Raw genomic sequence first — 17936 nt, forward strand, 5'->3', positions numbered from 1 at the left:
CTGCTCTCTATTCCCCATCAATCTAAGAGGCCTAATGAAAGATTCCCTTCCCTTTCAGGTTTTCACCAAGGACACTCAGGTAAGATTGAAATATTAATCCCCCCCAATGAAGTCATTAAATTACTTAAGCATAAAAATAAGATAATATTATAAACTATAACTTGGTGCTAGTGATAAAGAATCTGTGTGCCAATGTAAGAGACACAGGAGACCAGGGTTCAATCCCTGGGTTGGGAGGAGAAGGGAATGGCAACCTCCTCCAGTATCCTTGCCTAGAGAATTCCATGGACAGAGGAGTCTATGGGGCTACAGTTCCTGAGGTTTCAATGAGTCAGACACAGCTGAGTGCATCTTCCTCCCTTCAGAGCTTATTTATGAAGATTTTCTTATTAGTTGCTAAAGCTTCCATAACAAATTGGATAAGTTAAATAACAGAAATTAATTGTCTTATAATTCTGGAGAATATAACTCTGGGATCAGGAAACAGTAGTGTCCAACAATCATAACATTATTGATTTGCCACAAAATGAACATACTTGTTTCACCAACAATGAGATCAGGAATAGAACATCAACACACACAGAAAGCTTCCTTCTTGCACCTCCCAATTATAACCCCCTTACCTCATGCGAAGAGTTGACTCATTGGAAAAGACTTTGATGCTGGGAGGGATTGGGGGCAGGCGGAGAAGGGGACGACAGAGGATGAGATGGCTGGATGGCATCACTGACTTGATGGATGTGAATCTGAATGAACTCCGGGAGTTGGTGATGGACAGGGAGGCCTGGTGTGCTGCGATTCATGGGGTCGCAAAGAGTCGGACATGAACTGAACTGAACTGAACTGAACTATCCACAAAGAACCACTATTCTGACATCTATTAGCACTATAGATGATTTTTTTAAGCCGTCATAATTTAGTGCATCTATTAGAAATAAAAAAAATGTCAGAAAATGAATTTCATGTATATAAGGTCAACTGCTAGATGAATAGTGACATTTAACAGATATATAGAAGAGACATACATTTGTAATAGAATGTAAATTAAGAAGTTGATTATATTGTGTTTTTCAAATATTCAACCGTATGAGTTGTTTGTATATTTGGAAAATTAAGCCCTTATAGGTTACATCATCGGAGAAGGCAATGGCACCCCACTCCAGTACTCTTGCCTGAAAAATCCCATGGACCGAGGAGCCTGGTAGGCTGCAGTCCATGGGGTCGCGAAGAGTCGATGTGACTGAGTGACTTCACTTTCCCGTTTCACTTTCATGCATTGGGGAAGGAAATGGCAACCCACTCCAGTGTTCTTGTCTGGAGAATCCCAGGGACGGGGGAGCCTGGTGGGCTGCCGTCTATGGGGTCGCACAGAGTCGGACACGACTGAAGCGACTTAGCAGCAGTAGCAGTAGCAGGTTACATCATTTGCAAATATTTTCTCCGAGTCCATAGGTTGTCTTTTCATTTTGTTTACAGTTCCCTTTGCTGTGCAAAAGCTTATAATTTTGATTAGGGAGATACAGGTTGGATCCCTGGGTCAGGAAAATCCCTTGGAGGAGGAGAAGGCAACCTACCCCAGTATGCTTGCTGGGGTAATCCTATGAAAAAAGGAGCCTGGCAGGCTATAGTCCATTAGGGCCCATGAAGAAGGCTCATGAAGAAGAGCCATAGGGCATGCCTGAGGGGGTTAGGGTTGAAGGGCACCCTGGAGCCAGCCCAGGACCCACAAGCCCTGGTAGCATAGCTGCTAGGCAGGCGGCAGGCAGGCAGGTCAGGAAGGCTAGGGTCCATAGGTCAGGAGGTTGAATCCCAGGCAGGCAGGCAGGCAGGCTTTAGGCTTAGGGTTAGGGTCAGGCTTTAGGGTCAAGGCAAAGAGTCAGACATAATTGACCAACTGTGCATGCATGCATCTATTTGTTTATTTTTACTTTTATTTCCTTCTGGAGCTTCTCTTGTGGCTCAGCAGTAAAGAATTCGACTACCAGTTATGAGAAATGTGTTCAATCCCTGGGTTGGAAAGATCCCCTGGAGAAGGAAATAGCAACCCACTTCAGTATTCTTGCCTGGAAAATCTCATGGGCAGAGGAGACTGGTGGGCTACAGTCTATGGGGTCACAAAAGAGTCAGACACGACTTAGCAACTAAACAACAGTGTTCTTGATGGTACACACTTACTGTTAAAATCCTTCTTTATTTGTCTTAGGAAACTGATCTAAGAAAATACTGCTATCATTTATGTCAGAGAATGTTTTGCCTATGCTCTTTTCTAGGAGTTTTATGGTGTCATGTCTTATATTTAAGTATTTTAGACATTTGGATTTTCTTTTTGTGTATAGTGTTAGGGTATGTTCTAACATAACTGATTTACCTGTGACTGTGAAGCTTTCCAAAAAGACTGTCTTTTCTCTATTGTATATGCTTGCTTCTTTTAGCAAAGATTAACTGATTATAGGCACATGGGTTTATTTCTGGGTTCTTAGGCATATGGGTTTATTTCTGGCTTCTCTATTCTCTTCCATTGATCCATATATCTGTTTTTCTGCCAATACCATACTGTTTTGATTACTGTAGCTTTGTAGTATTGTCTCTAGCATGGAAGGCCTATGCCTCCAGCTTTGTTCTTTTGCTTCAGGATTGCTTTGGCAATTCTGGGTCTTTTGTGGGTCCATAAACATTTTAGGATTATTTTTTCCTAGTTTTGTGGAAAAGGTCGTTGCAATCAAAAAATGGGAATAAGAAAAAAAGTAGGGACTAAATAGATATTTATCCAAAGAAGATATACTAATGGTACACACTTATTATTAAAATCCTTATTTATTTGTCTTAGGAAACTGATCTAAGAAAATACTGCTATCATTTATGTCAGAGAATGTTTTGCCTATGCTCTTTTCTAGGAGTTTTAGGAGGATATACTAATGGCCAAGAGGCACATGAAAAGATGCTCAGTATTGCTAATTATTAAAGGAAATACAAATGAAAGCTACAGTGAGGTATCACCTCACACTTGTCTGAAAGGCCATCATCAAAAAGTCTACAAATAATAAATGTTGGAGAGAGTGTGGAGAAAAGGAAACCTCATGAACTGTTAGTGAGAATGTAAACTGGAGCAACCACTAGTGAAACAGTATGGATTTTCCTTAAAAACATAAATACAGAGTTGTCATAGGATCCAGCAACCCCATTCCTGGGATAACTGGATAAGACAAAAATTCTAATTTGAAAAGTCACATGTGCCCCAGTGTTCATGGTAGCACTACTTACAATAGCCAAGACATGGAAGCAACACAGTCAGTTCAGTTCAGTCACTCAGTCCTGTCCAACACTTTGTGACCCCATGGACTGCAGCACACCAGGCTTCCCTGTCCATCACCAACTTTTGGCGATTACTCAAACTCATGTCCATAGAGTCGGTGATGTCATCCAACCAACTCATCCATTCTAGTCCCCTTCTCTTCCCCACTTCAATCTTTTCCAGCATCAGGGTCTTTTTTAATGAGTCAGCTCTTCCTAGCAGGAGTATTGGAGTTTCAGCTTCAACATCTGTCCTTCCAATAAATATTCAGGACTGATTTCCTTAGGATGGACTGGTGGGATCTCCTTGCTGTCCAAGGGACTCTCAAGAGTCTTCTTCAACACCACAGTTCAAAAGTATCAATTCATCAGCACTCAGCTTTCTTTATAACCCAACTGTCACATCAGTACAAGACTACTGGAAAAACCATAGCCTTGACTAGGCAAACCTTAGTTGGCAAAGTAATCTCTCTGCTTTTCAATATACTGTCTAGGTTGGTCATAACTTTCCTTCCAAGGAGTAAGCATCTTTTAATTTCCTGGCTGCCATCAGCATCTGCAGTGATTTTGGAGCCCCCCAAAATAAAGTCTGACACTGTTTCCACTGTTTCCCCATCTATTTCCCATGAAGTGATGGGACCAGATGCCATGATCTTCATTTTCTGAATGTTGAGCTTTAAACCAACTTTCATTCTCCTCTTTCATGTTCATCAAGAGGCTCTTTAGTCCTTCTTCTCTTTCTGCCATAAGGGTGGTGTCATCTGCATATCTGAGGTTATTGATATTTCTCCCGGCAATCTTGATTCCAGCTTGTGATTCTTCCAGTCCAGCATTTCTCATGCTGTACTTTGCATAGAAGTTAAATAAGCAGGGTTACAATATACAGCCTTGACGTACTCTTTTCCTATTTGGAACCAGTCTGTTGTTCCATGTCCAGTTCGAACTGTTGCTTCCTGACCTACATACAGATTTCTCAAGAGGCAGGTCAGGTGGTCTGGGATTCCCATCTCTTTCAGAATTTTCCACAGTTTATTGTGATCCACACAGTCAAAGGCTTTGGCATAGTCAATAAAGCAAAAATAGATGTTTTTCTGGAACTCTCTGGTTTTTTTCCATGATTCAGCAGATGTTGGCAATTTGATCTCTGGTTCCTCTGCCTTTTCTAAAACCAGCTTGAACATCAGGAAGTTCACCGTTCACGTATTGCTGAAGCCTGGCTTGGAGAATTTTGAGGATTACTTTACTAGCGTATGAGATGAGTGCAATTGTGCGGTAGGTTGAGCATTCTTTGGCTTTGCCTTTCTTAGGGATTGGAATGAAAACTGACCTTTCAGTCCTGTGGCCACTGCTGAGTTTTCCAAATTTCCTGGCATATTGAGTGCAGGACTTTCACAGCATCATCTTTCACCATTTGAAATAGCTCAACTGGAATTCCATCACCTCCACTAGCTTTTGTTCCTAGTGATGCTTTCTAAGGCCCACTTGACTTCACATTCCAGGGTGTCTGGCTCTAGGTGAGTGATCACACCATCGTGATTATCTGTATCATGAAGATCTTTTTTGTACAGTTCTTCTGTGTATTCTTACCACCTCTTCTTAATATCTTCTGCTTCTGTTAGGTCCATACCTTTTCTGTCCTTTATCAAGCCCATCGTTGCATGAAATGTTCCCTTGGTATGTCTAATTTTCTTAAAGAGTTCTCTAGTCTTTCCCATTCTGTTGTTTTCCTCTATTTCTTTGCAATGATCGCTGAAGAAGGCTTTCTTCTCTCTCCTTGCTATTCTTTGGAACTCTGCATTCAGATGCTTGTATCTTTCCTTTTCTCCTTTGCTTTTCACTTCTCTTCTTTTCACAGCTATTTGTAAGGCCACTTTGCTTTTTTGCATTTCTTTTCCATGGGGATGGTCTTGATCTCTGTCTCCTGTACAATGTCATGAACCTCCATCCATAGTTCATCAGGCACTCTATCAGATCTAGTCCCTTAAATCTATTTTTCTCTTCCACTGTATAATCATAAGGGATTTGATTTAGGTCATACCTGAATGGTCTAGTGGTTTTCCCTGCTTTCTTCAATTTAAGTCGGAATTTGACAATAAGGAGTGCATGATCTGAGCCTTAGTCAGTTTCCAGTCTTGTTTTTGCTGACTGTATAGAGCTTCTCCATCTTTGGCTGCAAAGAATATAATCAATCTGATTTTGGTGTTGACCATCTGGTGATGTCCATGTATAGAGTCTTCTCTTGTGTTGCTGGAAGAGGGTGTTTGCTATTCTCTTGGCAAAACTCTATTAGCCTTTGCCCTGCTTCGTTCTGTACTCCAAGGCCAAATTTGCCTGTTAGTCCAGGTGTTTCTTGACTTCCTACTTTTGCATTCCAGTCCCCTATAATGAAAAGGACATCTCTTGGGGGTGTTAGTTCTAAAAGATCTTGTAGGTCTTCATAGAGCCGTTCAACCTCAGCTTCTTCAGCATTGCTGGTTGGGGCATAGACTTGGATTACTGTGATATTGAATGGTTTGCCTTGGACATGAACAGAGATCATTCTGTCATTTTTGCATTTTGGACTCTTTTGTTGACCATGATGGCTATTCCATTTCTTCTAAGGGATTCCTGCCCGCAGTAGTAGATATAATGGTCATCTGAGTTAAATTCACCCATTCCAGTCCATTTTAGTTCTCTGATTCCTAGAATGTCTATGTTCACTCTTGCCATCTCGTTTGACCACTTCCAATTTGCCTTGATTCATGGACCTGAGATTCCAAGTTCCTATGCAATATTGCTCTTTACAGCATCAGACCTTGCTTCTGTCACCAGTCACCTCCACAACTGAATATTGTTTTGCTTGGCTCCATCCCTTCATTCTTTCTGGAGTTATTTCTCCACTGATCTCCAGTAGCATATTGGGCTATTGGCCTTTTCATACTGTTCGTGGGATTCTCAAGGTAAGAATACTGAAGTGGTTTGCCATTCCCTTCTCCAGTGGACCACACTCTGTCAGACCTCTCCACCATGACCCTCCCATCTTGGGTGGCCCCACATGGCATAGCTTAGTTTCATTGTGTTAGACAAGGCTGTGGTGTGTGTGATCAGACTGACTAGTTTTCTGTGATTGTGGTTTCAGTGTGTTTGCCCTCTGATGCCCTCTCACAACACCTACCATCTTACTTGGGTTTCTCTTACCTTGGACATGGGGTATCTCTTCATGACTGCTCCAAAAATGTGCTTGACATCACTAATCCTCAGGGAAAGGCAAATCAAAACCATGATGAGATATCACTCACACATATTAGAATGAGTATTATCAAAGAAACAAAAAATAACAAATGATGGGAAAGATATGGAAAAAGGAGAACCCTTATCAACTGTTGGTAAGAATGTGAGTTAGTACAACCATATGGAAAACCTTATGGACATTCCTCAAAAACTTAAAAATCAAACTGTATTTATTCAAAGAGATGAAGTTAGTATTTGGAAGAGATTTGCAATCCCACATTCATTGCAGCACTATTCACATTGGCCAAGATACAAATAGATGGGGAAACAGTGAAAACAGCGACAGACTTTATTTTCTTGGGCTCGAAAATCACTGCAGATGGTGACTGCAGCCATGAAATAAAAAGACCCTTGCTCCTTGAAAGAATAGTTATTACCAACCTAGACAGCATATTAAAAAGCAGAGACACTACTTTGCCAAGAAGGATCCATCTAGTCAAAGCTATGGATTTTCCCAGTAGTCATGTATAGATGTGAGGGTTGGACTATAATGAAAGCTGAGCACTGAAGAATTGACTCTTTCAAACTTTTGTGCTGGAGAAGACTGTTGAGATTCTCTTGGTCTGCAAGGAGATCAAACCAATCAATCCAGAAGGAAATCAATCCTGAATATTCACTAGAAGGACTGATGCTGAAGCTGAAGCTCCAATACTTTGGCCACCTGATGCGAAGAGCTGACTCACTGGAAAAGACCCTGAGGCTGGGGAAAATTGAGGGCAGGAGGAGAAGGGGGCGACAGAGGATGAGATGGATGGCATCACCGACTCAGTGGATATGAGTTTGAGCAAACTCGGGGAGATAGTGATGGACAGAGAGGCCTGCCGTTCATGGGATTGCAAAGAGTCAGACATGACTTAGCGACTGAACAACAACAATGAATATAGTAAATCTCACATGATTATGGTGACAAATACAGTTTGGCACAAATATATGCCTTCTCTGTATCCTTCCTCACTATTTAATAAGTACCTGTCTTGTGCACGTGTGTACATTTCCATTTCAAAGTGAAAAAGAATGTCCCAATGAAAGAAGAATGGCTGATATTGTACGTTTCGTTTCCTAATTTAGTTTCTTTTGCACTAAAGGGTGGAATGATGTAAAATGACACTGTCTCTGACTGATGAGATATCCTTTGCAACCTTATGGCTCTAGTTTTCACATATATGGGTCAAGTTGTACCATGGAGTAAACTATGAAAGGAATCCCAATTTTTGTTCTCCTTTCTTCCCAACAATATGCTTTTATTTGGAATGAATTTTTATTTCTTCCTTATACTTTTCAGGGAAGAGTAAACAGGAAAGAGGCAAGCAACAATAAGTTTTCCGTTGTGTACTTTGCTATTCTCTTATCTATTTCCTGTTATCTTTGAAACTTAATGTTGAAACTTCTGGTGATCATCTCCCATATCTCAAACAGCGACATGTTTTTACATGATTTTATGTCACTATCTCAACTTTCAGTAGGTAACTTTTTTCACTAGGTAACTTTTCAGTTACCAGGTGTCATTTGCAATTCAGTTTATGCCATTATTACCTCTTTCATATTTATATCTATGTCAAGAAGGCAAAGTGCTTCTGTGAACAGAATTTTAGCACCAAGATGTATGTCACATTTGAGTATTTTAAAGTTCTGACCTGTCAGTTTTCCCCAAGATAGGCTTTTTCAATTTAGAAAAAGACCCGATGAGAGTGTTTCCCGGTGTTTGGAAACTTCTCCTCTTTTAAGACTCCCTTCCGGGATGGGTCTCCATCCCTAACTCTTTTGCCCCTATTTTTATATTTTGTATTTTGTCCTACCTCCTTTCAAAGACAATGAGCTACCTTTCTGGGTGCCTGGTGTCCTCTGCCAGCATTCAGAAGTTGTTTTGTGGAATTTGCTCAGCTTTCAAATGATCTTTCAATGAATTTCTGGGGGAGAACGTGGTCTCCCCATCCTATTCCTCTGCCATCTTAGGACCACCACCCTTCCAATTTTAAATTTTCAAAAATATGTAGGACTATTAAATGAAATAATTTTAACATTGTGTGGTTCTTAATATGTGTAGAGGTGATGCATGCAAAAAAAGGAAAGTAAAGGTACATATATGGATGTAAGAGTTCTACGTTTTACTTGAAATGGTAGAATATTCATTCTGGATAGAATATTCATTCTGTGTAGAATGTGAAAACTTAGGTATACACTTTTTAAATTTTCTAGAACACTCATATATGAAATAGAATATAAAGAGACATGGCCAAAGGCTAATAATCAAATTTAAATGGAATGCTAAAATGTACTGGAATAATTTATTTAAAAGTAAAAATGGGGAAATAGAAGAAAATAAGGGACAAACATAAACCAAATATAAAGCCGAAAACCTAAGTCCAACCATATAAATAGCTATATTAAATCAAAATGAACTAAATATGACAATTAAAAAGGTAGAGACTGTTATACCAGTTTTTAACACACTGTTAAAAATTCACATAAAAATATTATCTATTAAATAAAAAATATGAATAGTAAACAAAGTATAAAAAGATATGCAGTATAAACACTAAAATAAAGCTTTTTTATACTAATAACTAAAGTAGAATATTTTGAGTAGAAATGGACATTAATTAATGAGGAAACAGTTAATTCATCAAATACCACAATCTAAATTCACAACAAATATAAACTTAACAACAAAAAGCATCAAATACATGAAGCAAAAACTTCATAGAATAATGCTTGGATACACCAATATTCCTCTTTCAGTAGACAGGAAACAATAGGATTTATTGATAGAAGATCTAAATAAGACCCTCAACTTGACATTTATAAAGCACTCTACACAGAACTGTAGAACACACTTTTTTTCCAATTCTTCATAGAATGTACACCTAAAACAAAATCCAGGTGACAACACATGCTGTAACAAATCTGTAGTAATAGAAATTATGTTCTATGACCATAAATAAATTTAATTATAAGTCAATAACAGAAAGATAAATGGATTACTCTTTCCCACAGTATTTGGATTTAATTAACACACTGCTAAACAGAATAGGAGTTAAGGAGGAAATAACTGAGAAGTAAAAATGTATTTGAAAATAAAAAAGTATTATATCAATGTTTGTGGGAGAAGTTGAAATATTGCTTAGGGAAAATTTTATTAAATTATATTCTTATATTCAAAATGAAGAATATCTCAATGAATTACCTAATACTACAGATTAAGAAAGTTTTGAAATGAGCAAAATAAAACCAAAGCAATTCAGAAAAGATAAATAATAAATATAACATGAGAAATCAATGATACTAAAAGCAGAAAAACAGTAGAGAAAATTAATAAAACTAAGTTTGTTCTTTGGAAAAACAATGCAGTTGTTCAACCTCTAGCCAGACTGGTGAGTATAAAAAAAAAAAATGAGAAGACACAAATTACCAAGTTTCTGTTTTTATATGGAAAATGGCAAAAGATTCAAAGTACTGAGGAAAGGGAACAAATAATGTCAAAGGAAAGGTTAAGCATAAGTGATAGAGTAAGAAAGAATAAGAAAGAAGTATAAGACAGCTGAGGCTATTTGGGGATTTAGAAAGTCATAGTACTTACTAATCCATCCATAGAGGAATATAAGGCTATGCTATTGTAACACAGTGGACATTAATGTTACTGAAAACAGAAAAATCAGTGGTTGTTAATTTCTTCTTCTTAACCCTCAACTTGCCACCTTTACCCTTGTGCAAGCAGATTTTAAGATTTTAATCTATGTTTGTTTCCCACATCACTTATATGGTACTTTCCATTTTATTTTTCAGATCAATTTTTGCAAACACCTAGTAATGTTTGTTCTTCAAGCACTCAGCTAATTTGCCTGTTAGAGAGTTTTTTCCCTTATTTTCATTCTCTCATTTTGTTTCTTTTGCCTTTTACTTTCTCTTACTCTTACTTAGTTTCCAACATGTCATACTACGTTTCTGCTTTCAGGTGTACTCCATGTTCTGTTTCATTCTTTCCCCTTCTTCCTTTCTCTTCCCTTCCTTCATTCTCTTTCTTTTTGCTTATTATCTTCACTTTGTGCTTCAGAAGTATTCTGTATCTTCATGATAAGGTTGATGAGAAACAGATTAAAGGATCCACTGCCGTGATCATCAGGGTCATTTTCTGGATAAAAGCTCCAAAATTTTCTTCTTTTCAATCTGTTTGATTCTAAGTTGATAAGTCCCTATCTGTGCACATTGTATTCTTTCAACTATCCTGAGAGAGGAGTGCATATTTCCTCTCTAAAGTTTATTCGTTTTCCCAGTCATCTTGGGAATCATTACAATCCCAAGAAAATATCTATAAAAGCCATCAAAGAACGCCATTTTCAATTAGCTCCCTGACTCTGGGTTTGAGTAAAATCCCATCTATATTTTTTCAGAAAATATGACACTGACAGCAACCTATGATTATTCTGATCGAATAATCAACTAAATAAATTAATATTTCTCTCTGTTTTTCAGATGCAGTAGTAACAGAAAATGGTAAGTTCCATTGGCCATTTTACACTGTGCACATAGCCTTTTGGATCTTTTATGCATGTTGCCTTGTTCCTTGTTGTTTTACTGTCCTTGAAACAACATGTTCCTTATATACTGTATGACTTAAATTTACATCATTGTGCCTTATTTTTTCTCACTCCAACTGAAGTCAACAAAGTTGTTTCCATTTGCACTTAAACACTATTGCATTTAAATTATTCATGCTACAAGTTGTTTTCTATTAAAAAATAGACATACATGAACCATATTTGATAATGAATTCCATTAATTATACACTTCTGAATTTCTGGAATTTTTAAGTGGAGGAAATATGCACTTTGTCTAAAATCTCAGAGAATTTGCTTTTTAAACCACTATACAAATTAAGTAAAGTTTATTTTACCTCTTATTGCAGTTGTTTAGAATTCATTACCCTCTATTAGATGGAATATTTGCTAGTAAATACTCTTGTTCTCAGTGACTAACATCAGTAAAGGGTAAAAACTGAGGAAATGTAAAAAAGTACTAATTGACAAATTATGGGGGAATGGACTCTCACTTTTCATCTCTATCTTTTTGAAGACACGGGTTCATAGTAGCAATACTGAGTATTAAGCTGATGAAAATTTTTGAATTAAGGTTTCCCTGTAGAAAGAAAATGGCCGTGTGAAATTTGAACAAACTATAATTCAATAATTTCATTGTATTGTGCTAGGAACACTTATGTGAGATATAATAAAAGTTTATATGTACAATGCAATGTTGTTTATTATAGATACAATGTGGTACAGAATATTTCTAGAATTTATTTCTCTTGCTTAACTGAAACTTCATGCCCATTCATTAATAATTTATTTGACCATCAGCCTGGCCCTTGACAATCCTCACTTCACATTTTTATTCTATGAATTTGACTATTGTAGATACTCGATTTAGGTGGAATCATGCAGTGTTTGTCTTTTTATGGCTGGTATATTGGCTTATACATTTCTTTTATTGTGGTTTTTGTATTAGATTTCTTTTCCTCTGTGGTTTTGGCATTAGAGTGATGCTGGCCTCATAAAATGAGCTTGAAAGTTTCCTCTCCCCTTCTTTTTTAAAAGAATTTGAGAAAGTTTGGCATTCAGTTCAGTTCAGTCACTCAGTTGTGTCCAACTCTTTGGGAACCCATGAGCCACAGCACACCAGGCCTCCCTGTCCATCACCAACTGCCAGAGTCTACCCAAACCCATGTCCATTGAGTCAGTGATCCCATCCAACCATCTCATCCTTTATCGTCCCCTTCTCTTCCTGCCCTCAATCTTTCCCAGCATCAGGGTCTTTTCAAATGAGTCACCTCTTCACATTAGGTAGCATTAATTTTTCTTAAATATTTCATAGTAAAAGTACAAAGAAAATAGAGAATTTTGAAAAGATCAAGAGAAGAGAGAAACCCATATACAAGAATACCCTCATAAAGCTATCGATGGGTTTCTCAGAAGAAACTTTGTAGGTCACAAGAGACTTGGATGATATACTCAAACTACTGAAAGAAAAATAACTACCCACCAAGTATATTATATCTGGCAAAACTAAACTCCAAAAATGAAAAAGAAAGAAAAAATTTTCAGACCAAAAAGCTGACTCATAACCACTAAACCTGCTTTACAAGAAATGTTAAATGAAGTTTTTCAAGTTGAAATGAATGGATATTAATTAGTAACATAACATTTGAAAATATGAAACTCACTGGTGAAGTTATGCAGTCAAATTCAGAATACTGTAATACTGCAATGGTACATAAATCACTTTTACATAAATGGTACATAAATCACTTTTAACTCTAGTTTCTAAAAAGTTAAAAGATAAACTGTTTAAAACAAATAAAGAAACAAGCAGATAACTAGTGGGAAACTGCTGTATAACACAGGGAGCTCAGCCCTGTGCTCTGTGATGAACTAGAGGGGTGGGATAGGGGCTAAGAGGGAGGCTCAAGAGGGAAGGGATATGTGTATACTTAGAGCTGATTCACATTGTTGTACAGCAGAAACCAACACAATACTGTGATGCAATTAGCCTCCAATTAAAAATGAATTAAAAATAATTTGTTAATAGATATGCAATACAAAAAGAAGTAAATTATGACATCAATAACATAAAATAGAAGAATAAATGGAAATTTTCTTTCAAACTTATACAAAAATCAACTCAAAATGGATTAAAGACTTGAATTTCAGACTTAAAACTATTAGAAGGAAACCTAGAGAAAAATTTCTTTGATATTAGTCTGGGTATATTTTTTATATAACTCCAACAGCACAGGCAATAAAAAATTTTTGAAAATAGACCAATGGGATTTCATCAAAAGCTTCTACACAGCAAGGGATATGGCCAACAAAGTAAATAGACAACCTAGAGAATGGAAGAAAATATTCACAAACCATGTATCCGAAAGGGTTAATATCCAAACTATATAAGGAATTCAATAGCAAAAACCAAATAACTCAAAATGGCATAAACCAAAAAACCATTTTGCTGAAAACAGCAAAAACCAAATAAGTCAATTAAAAATGGACAAAAAAAAATTGAATAAACATTTCTCCAAAAATACATACAAATGGCCAATAGGTTTGTAAACATAAACAAAAATGTTCCAAATCACTAATCATCAGTTCAGTTCAGTTCAGTCATTCAGTCATGTCCGACTATTTGCAACCCCATGGACCACAGCACACCAGGCCTCCTTGTCCATCACCAACTCCCAGAGTTTACTCAAACTCATGTCCATTGAGTCGGTGATGCCATCCAACCATCTCATCCTCTATCATCCCCTTCTCCTCCCACCTTCAATCTTTCCCAGCATCAGGGTCTTTTCCAATGAGTCAGTTCTTCACATCAGGTGCCCAAAGTATTGGAGTTTCAGCTGCAACATCAATCCTTCCAACACTAGTCCTTCCTGGCCCAGTTATTTTCTATTTCCAACCATAGCTATGAATCGTCTTTCATTTTTATTTTTACTCATTTGATTGTTAATTTGCCAAATCGCTCTTCCTTTTGGATCCTATACATATTTTTTTCACTCAAATGTCATTGACAATAAATTACTAAAGTCTAAAGTTATGTCCTGAGATAATTACACAGTTCTTTTTAATATTCTAGCACAAAAATTATTTAAAATTCTATGTCTCTACATATCGCATGATAGTGTTCTTCAAATTGTAGTGATATTTTCAGTAGAATGGGTTACCTGGTGGCTCAGATGGTAAAGCGTCTGCCTACAATGCAGAGGACCTGGATTCAATCCCTGTGTTGGGAAGATCTTCTAGAGAAGGAAATGGCAACCCACTCCAGTATTCTTGCCTGGAAAATCCCATGGATGGAGGAGCCTGGTAGGCTACAGTCCATGGGGTTGCAAAAAGTCGGACACGATTGAGCAAATTCACTCACTCACTCACTCACTGACTCACCTCTGTAATTACAAAAAGAACATGACTTGAAAATGTCGCAGAAACAATCATTAGGAGAGGTAGAGCTTTAGTTGCAGCTTTATAATGTTCAGAAAACCTGTCTTATATTGTATGTTTAGATATTTCCTCTCAAAGAGGAGTAGAAACAGTAAAAAGCATGGTTGTTGAGAAACAGAGTCTCTCTCAGAAAACCTACTCCTTCCTCCTGAATTCAGCACCCCTGTGATTGGGTTAAGTTTCATTCACGCATGAATTAAACAGAAACTCACATACAACAAGGTAGCAAATTAATTGATGTCAATAGCGGTTGTAAAAAGAGGCACTCAGAAGCCTGACAGTATATGATGTATGCCAGCAGTGCTTCGGTATTCCTTTAAACAGTGTCTGCAGCAACTTTATACACTGTAGCTACTGCCATGATAAGAATTGACTAATACATCTAAAAACATCCAATGACCATACTAAAGCTAGTGAACAAGACAATAGGAGCCTAAATATTGCCAAAGGGATCAAAACTCATTTTACAAATTAACCACCAGAAGTAATAATCCTAAAACATTTGTCAATTAACTCCATTAATTCCATTTCTCCTTTCTTCATTTACTGTAGCCTATCTCTAACAATACTGACCTCTGAGTCAATTTCTCTGTATATGTGTGTGTGTGTGTGTGTGTGTGTGTGTGTTCATCTGAAACTGGATATGGTTAATTTTAAATATGAATTTTCCAATAAATTCGCATTTTCTTTGTAGTTTTTCCCATGTTGTTTACACTTATTTTCCTTTTTTTTTTTTTTTTAGAAGTACTTCGGAATAAACTAGGTAAATTTTCTGGTGTCTCATTAGTCTTGATCCCCTTTAAAATGACTGATGCAACATTTAACATTGCCTGACTTTTCATCTGTATTCCTTGTACTGGCACGCCTTTCTTCTGCATGTCTATTAGTTCCACCCTAATATTTTGGTGTGGGAATTCTCCCATTTTAAATTTGTCCATTTCTGTTTCTGTACCTTCTCTAGTTTTCCATTCCTTCTCTTTTCATTTCATACAATGCATTCCCTATAAAGACTGGCTTCTTCTCTCTTGCAGGGACTTGTAAGTTTCATTAAGAAGTTGGTGAGATGAAATGCATGAAGTTGATAGGTAGATGGTTTCTATTCTATATAGGTTTTCTAGAAAACATTCAAAGATGTAAGTTAATAGAAATGGAAAGAATTTAGAGCCATGACACTCAATTCTTTGGCTTTCTGCGGTAGATGATAAAACCAGAGACTCCATGCTTTCACAACTGAATTTGAAAGTCCTTCACTTGACAACTAAATTAAATATATTGTGTTAAGTGTAAAGATTTAGAAACCATCTGACTTACAAAAATATTGTACCCCGACTTACTACAGCCATTCACTTTATCAATGTTTGTGACATCTTCCTGAAAGACTTTTTCAGAGCTTACACATCTTTACCCTAAATATACAAATAATGTTTTCACTTAATGATATCTTGCTTAATCTGATATATTTAGAAAGATTTTAAAATTAGAAAATCAACAACACTACACTACAACCAAGATAACATTCACTCAAAAATTATTTTATTAAGTATATTATTGATCAAAATTTTTAACTAAATATATCCTTAAAACTATGCATAAAAGAAATATGAACCAGATCAAATCCTAGTTAGTTTCTGTCAACACTTTAGCGATTCTTCTTATTCAGTCAACTATGAAATTCATTTCTTTTCCTCACTTTTCTAAGATAGAAGTGGAATTCCTTGACATTTTCTCATTTTTGTATTGTTTTGTTCTGTTTTGTTTTCTGATTACATTCATTCTAACATATTTTCTGTGCACTGGAAATTTTCAGCTTATTTTCATTTTCTGTGTTGTTTTTCCTTGACACTTATTTGAGTTTCTTCCATTTTACTTTTCAGGGGAACTTCACAATGAAATTGGTAACTGTTATTCTTATATACTTTTGGTGATGGAATTTCTGGAACATACTTTGTTTCCCTTCCTTCATCTGATATAATCCTCAGATAATTATCAAAATTTTATCATACACTTATTAACATGTAAGGGATTAGGTTAGAAGAATGTGGTTTTCTCCATTAAGAATAAATTGTCTTTACAATGTGGTTTACTCCATTTAATAGAAAGTTTTCCTTAACTTGGATTCTCCAAGTTATCCTCTGAGATAAAAGGCCCATTGATTTGCACATGATAGTGTCCCAGTTCTGAAACGGTTGAGTCTCCAAACCCAGTGATTGAGAGAAGTTCATCCGTAAGGACCTTGTCCACTGATAACAAATGTAATCTTAAGACTGCCTAGTGAACATTTCTGTGACCCGGAAATTTTCACCTTTATTTCATGTTCTGTGTTGTTTATCCTTGACACTTATTTGAGTTTCTTCCATTTGCTTTTCAGGGAATCTTCAGGATGAATATCGTAAGTGTTATTCTTGCATCCTTTAAGCGATATAATTTCTACTAACATACTTTCTTTCCTTCCTTTCATTTCTTTCATATAATCTTCAGATAATTATCATAATTTTGTTATAAGCTTCTTGACATGAAAGGGATTAGGCTAGAACAATGTGGTTTTCACCATTAATAATAAATTGTCTTTACAATCTGATTTTCTCCATTTAATAGAAAGTTTTCCTTAACTTGGGTTCCCCAGGTTGTCTTCTGAGATGCAAGACCCATTGTTTTCCACAAGATATTGTCCAAGGTCTTAAAGTCTTCAGTCTCCAAACCCAGGGCATGGGAGAAGTTCATCCAGAAGGCCTTCGTCTACTGATAACAGTGTCATCTTTAGACTTGCTAGTGAACATTTCTGTGACCTGGAATTTTTCAGCTTTTTTTCATGTTCTGTGTTGTTTTTCCATGACGCTTATTTGAGTTTCTTCCATTTGCTTTTCAGGGAATCTTCAGGATCAATATCGTAAGTGTTATTCTTACATCCTTCTAGTGATATAATTAATAGAAACATAGTTTCTTGGCTTCCTTTCATTCCTGTGATACAAACTTCAGATGATTATCATAATTTTGTCATAAGCTTGTTGACATGAAGGGATTAGAAGGAGGAATATAGTTATCTCCATTAAGGATAAATTGTCTTTACAATGTGGTTTTCTCCATTTAATAGAAAGTTTTCCTTACCTTGGTTTCTCGAAGTTGTCCTCTGTGATGCAAGGCCCACTGTTTTGCACAAGATATTGTCCCAGTTCTTAAAATGTTCAGTCTCCAAACCCAGTGAGTGAGACAAGTTCATCCAGAAGGACCTTATCTACTGATAACTAATATCATCTTAAGACTTGCTAGTGAACATTTCTGTGACCTGGAAATTTACAGTTTATTTCCATGTTGTGTGTTGTTTTTCCTTGACAGTTAATTGAGTTTCTTCCATTTGCTTTGCAGGGAAACTTCAGGATGAAAATG

At 36.7% G+C, this 17936-nt stretch overlaps 2 long non-coding RNA genes across 2 annotated transcripts in view; both read left to right on the top strand.

Annotated features, from left to right (window-relative positions):
- Positions 1–7864, top strand: part of LOC120870600 — a 13057-nt gene extending 5193 nt beyond the window's left edge. The window contains exons 3-4 of the long non-coding RNA XR_005722817.1: positions 59–79; positions 7844–7864. This is a non-coding gene — a long non-coding RNA (uncharacterized LOC120870600). The remainder of the gene's footprint in view (positions 1–58; positions 80–7843) is intronic.
- Positions 7865–10350: 2486 nt separating this feature from the next.
- On the top strand, positions 10351–17936 carry LOC120870601. Its single transcript, XR_005722818.1, has 5 exons — positions 10351–10365; positions 11032–11052; positions 15295–15315; positions 15584–15637; positions 17916–17936. It is a non-coding gene; the product is annotated as an uncharacterized LOC120870601 (long non-coding RNA).

Source organism: Oryx dammah, unplaced genomic scaffold (assembly GCF_014754425.2).
Source record: "Oryx dammah isolate SB20612 unplaced genomic scaffold, SCBI_Odam_1.1 HiC_scaffold_11, whole genome shotgun sequence".
Taxonomy (NCBI): Eukaryota; Metazoa; Chordata; class Mammalia; order Artiodactyla; family Bovidae; genus Oryx; species Oryx dammah.